The sequence below is a fragment of the Staurois parvus genome, unplaced genomic scaffold (assembly GCF_062004578.1).
Source record: "Staurois parvus isolate SC_StPar_1 unplaced genomic scaffold, SC_StPar_1.0 ptg000575l, whole genome shotgun sequence".
Classification (NCBI taxonomy): domain Eukaryota; kingdom Metazoa; phylum Chordata; class Amphibia; order Anura; family Ranidae; genus Staurois; species Staurois parvus.
The window spans coordinates 4076474-4081153 of NW_028318371.1; the positions used below are offsets into that span (position 1 = coordinate 4076474).

The following is a 4680-nucleotide window of genomic DNA, read 5'->3' on the forward strand; positions in this document are numbered from 1 at the left end:
CCCACCATTAGAAACCTCCCTGCATCCACCCACTTCTAATGGTGGGCACACATGAAATGTGCCAACAAATATAAAATATATATGCCGAAGCATAGGGGCCATCCGCCCACTGGCCTCCCCAGGCCCCCATGCTTTGGCATATATTCTCTTTTTTTTTAACTGCGGATGAAAATTTTCATCCGTCAGCACTGCACACACCTACTTATGTCTATTCTGAAAGCAAGACCCTGTTGCTGTCAGAATAAACAGGTCAGTGCTGCAGTTTGACATTCCTGCAAAGAAATCAACAATGGTTAACAATAAAACATAAACTCAATAAAACAACTTTATAATTGAAATATCTCTGCAAGGAAAAGTGTGTGGTGGTATGCCCACCATTATAAACCTCCCTGCATCCACCCACTTCTAATGGCGGGCACACATGAAATGTGCCAACAAATATAAAATGCAAAGTCTAGGTCTATAAAGCAGCTACAAGATCCTGAGTCAATGATTGCTGTCGCTGACACGGTCCTTCCAGGAAGCTGGAAGGAGATAGGCACGGCTAAGTAATTTGACTTATTAAGACAGGTGGGAGATACAGCAGAAGAAAACAGAGGCACACTTACTCAGTTTGGCAGGGCAGGAGCGTACCACATGACCTGCTCCCCCGCAGTACAGAGATTGTTTGCCCGACGTCTCTGGCGTTCTTCAACCGTTAATGACGGTCGCGTCAATCCCAATTGCACGGGTTCGGGCATCTCGGTGGCTTCCGGGTTCCGATTCCCAACAGGAGAGGTAGACTGGAACGGAATGCTAGGTAGTACCCATGTTGGTCTCTGACCCTGGCTGGACCTAGCGTTCCCGCAATCTGCAGTCGATCTGGATGGCCAGAGTTATGAGGTCTTCTAAGGTATCGGGTATGCCCACTCTGGCTAGTTTGTCTTTAAGTGACTTGGATAAGCCCATGCAGGGCTGCATCATTCCAATGGGTGTCCCCCATCCAACGTCTGAACTCCGAGGCGTACTCTTCCGCTGCTCGGTGACCTTGTCTGAGTATATGCAGGGCTGTTTCAGCCAATGCTGCCCGCTGCGGGTCGTCATATAACACCGCCATTGCTTTAAAAAACGTTGTTACCGAATCCAGATGTGGATGGCGGATCTCGAGTAGTCGGTGGGCCCAGCCCTGGGGTTCATCTTGCAGTAGGGATATAATGAACCCCACCTTCACAGATTCTGCAGAAAATGTCCGCGGCTGCAGCTCAAAGTATAGTTGGCATGCATTGAGGAATGCCCTGAATTTTCCTCGATCCCCATTGAATCGTTCTGGCATCGGTACATGGGGTTCCGGTGGAGGCATTGAGACCATTGCTCCGACAAGAGGTTCCGAGGGGTTCCTGGTCGAAGATGGAGTAACCGGTTTCTGAGATGTGGATGCCGGCGAGGCTAGCGTCTGAATACGACCTTCCAGATGTGTGTAACCCTCCTGTAGCATTTTAACCGCTTGGGTGAGCGCCGCCAGATGTTGGCATATATCGTCCAGCGGGGATGGTCCTCTTCCAGGCTCAGTCATGGCCGTATGGTTCTGTCACGATCCACCCGGCGGTATCTCTAGCAACCCACAGAATGGGATTCCCCAGGGTGCGGGGTCTAAGCCCCAGTCTGCTTATTCACCAAGGACCCTGATGGTGGGGATGGACTTGGAGCAGACTGAGACCAGGTCGGGACTCCTGAGTACACCCGACTGTGGTAGAGTGAACCACCGGAGGTATGTATCGGAGGAGAGCCTGATGTGAAGAGGCTGGCAGACCTGGGCAGTGGTGAGCGGATCCATGCAGGATGGATGGATGATAGAGTATGTGTAGTGTAGTCAGGCAGGCCGGGTCGGTAACAGCAGAGGCAGAATGGTACAGAGCAGCAGACAGAGAGTAGTCAGGTCACAAGCCAGGTTTCAGCAACAGGAGGTCAGGTAATCAGGAGTAAGCAAAAGAATAGTCAGACGAGCCAGGGATCAGAGCAGGAGACGGTCAGCAGAGGTCAGGATCAAGCAGGGTCGGCAACAAGGTATCTCACACAGGTACAGACGAGCAGGGAACAAGGAATGAAGACCATACGGCAATGTGAGCATTGCATGAGCTGGTTTAAATAGCCCGCCCAGCGCCAACAGGCGCGCCTGGGTCCTAGTGCCTGTCCGGCCGTCATTGGCGACAGGCGCGCCTGGGTCCTAGTGCCCACCTGCCTGTATGTCTTGTTGGGATCCTACAACTGTGCAGATTCGTGAGCTGTGGTGATCTCTGGGATTCCTGACAAGGGCCCTTAAACCCCTCGCGTATTTTATTGTATTGTTACTGTACTGTCCCATGTATTGTCTTCCATTGTAATGTACAGCGCTGAGCAAACTGTTGGTGCTATATAAATACTGTGTAATAATAATGTCATCAGAACAGGATGCAAGAAGGTCACCAGTGGGATCCCACTTTATTGCGTTCACTTCATTTGTGTGTCGCTGGAAAGTTTTTATTGGCCTATCTTGTCCCAATTTGCAGACATGAATGCACATATCTGTACTGCGTGATGCAAACGTGTTGTTACTTTGCCAGTCCACATCTAACGCTGGTGCCGTGTGAAAAGGAAACTGTTGTTTTGCCCCCCCTGTGTGCGTCCCAGATTATGGTCGTCTTGTCTACGCCTGCACTTTAAATAATATTTCCTTTCTTGTCCCATTTCAAGGCAAATATAGGTCCTTTGTGTTGCCCCAAGGTGCTTGCAAGGTTTCCATCTTCTGTCCATATTCTGGCAAAGCCATCATAGGATCCAGTTGCTAGAAGTGTTCCTTCACTATTCCAATCTAAGGATCCTTGTTACTAGGACCATCTTGTCCCCCCCCCCTCGTATACAGTGTCTAAGGACCAGCTGTGTTGAAGCACTAGTGCTGTTTTCACTGAGATTCCATATCCGTGCCGTCCAATCACCTGACCCCGATGCCAATAGATCACTAACTGGGTTCCAGGCACAAACCAACACTTCTGATTCCTGACCACGTAATACTACTGCTTTGCTAGATGGGATTTCTACATCTCCATCATCTTCCATCCTATCAGTGTGGTTATTTGCCAGTCCCTGTCCTCCATTCTCATCCCCGTTTGCTGCATTTTCCCCATTCTTCGCAGATGGCTGCTGGTTGTTTGCCGTTGCAGCGGCTGCCTGTTGCTGCACAAGCTTGTCTCTGTATGCCTGCTGTCTTGTCTGTACCACATCAGGTATAACTGCATCAATCAGGGAGATTCCATCGTCCTCCCGTCACAAAGTGTGCCATCCTCATCACTGCTCACTTCTGCCTCCACATACTGCAATCCTTTGTGAATGATGGAAATGAAAGCAGCAGGTGGCACCAGGGCACCATTGATATCAGACCGGCTGATATGGCTCTCTATACCAAAAGTGAATGCTGAATGGGAGAATCCCGACTCCTGCAAGTATCGCTACACCACAAAGTATCCTCATCACGGCTTATACTCATCTTTATGCCACCTAAACCAGGACTTCCCAGCAAACTGAGAAAAGACACCTTTGCAACCTTTGACTTCAGATGTTATGGCAGTCCTTCCATGTGATGGCTGCATTAGTTTTCTCTTTTCAAGCCAATCACATCTTCTCGTCCGAAAGTCACACTCTAAAAGCCGGTATAGTACTGGAGCAAACAACAAGGGAATCTTGGCGCCGTGATGGAGGAACCGCATGTGCCCCCGGATTCGCCTTCCTTGGTTACACGTCCATCACTCCCGGGGCAGCGGCAGCCGGTAAGCCGCTTATGTGGAGGAAGATCGGTAAGAGACGAGGGGGGGAGACAGGAAAGTGCGACCCCCCCTCAGAGTTCCACAACAATAAAAAGTGTTTAGTGTTTAACCCCTCGCCTACAGAGCACTTCTACCCCCTTCTTTACCAGGACAATTTTCAGCTTTCAGCGCTGCCGCACTTTGATTGACAATTGCACGGTCATGCAACATTGTACCCATATGAAATTTTTATCATTTTTTTCTCACAAATAGAGCTTTGGTATTTAATTGCCGCTGGGTGCTTTACTTTTTGCGCTATAAACAAAAAAATTGCAAAAAAATTGCAAAAATTAAAAAAAAAAAAAAGTTTCTTTGTTTCTATTATAAAATTTTTCAAACAGGTAATTTTTCTCCTTCACTGATGTGCATTGATGAGGCAGCACTGATGGGCACTAATAGGTGGCACTGACAGGCAGCACTAAAGGGCACTGATAGGCAGTACTAATGAGGTGGCACGGATAGGTATCACTGATAGGCAGCACTAATGAGGTGTCACGGATAGGGGGCACTGATAGGTGACACTGATGATGGGTACTGATAGATGGCACTGATAGGTGGCACTGACTGGCATCACTGCTGGGCACTGACTGGCACAACCACTGGGCACTGACTGGTGGCACTGACTGGCAGCACTGCTGGGCTGCACTGGTGGGTGGCACTGGTGGGCAGAGGTGGGTGGCACTGGTGGACACAGGTGGGTGCACTGCTGGGCACAGGTGGGCAGAACTTGTTTGTGGCACTGCTGGGCACCGATCATCAGGGCACTGATTGTCAGTGCCCTGATGATCAGTGCCGATCCCTGCTCTGACAACTGCCGGTTCTCGGCAGTACTTTCCTCACGATCTGACAGCGTGAGGAAAGTGCA

At 49.7% G+C, this 4680-nt stretch overlaps 1 pseudogene; it reads right to left on the reverse strand.

The window, feature by feature from the left end:
• Positions 1-925: 925 nt before the first annotated feature.
• Positions 926-3499, reverse strand: LOC149450357 (F-box-like/WD repeat-containing protein TBL1XR1 pseudogene; annotated as a pseudogene).
• Positions 3500-4680: the final 1181 nt, after the last annotated feature.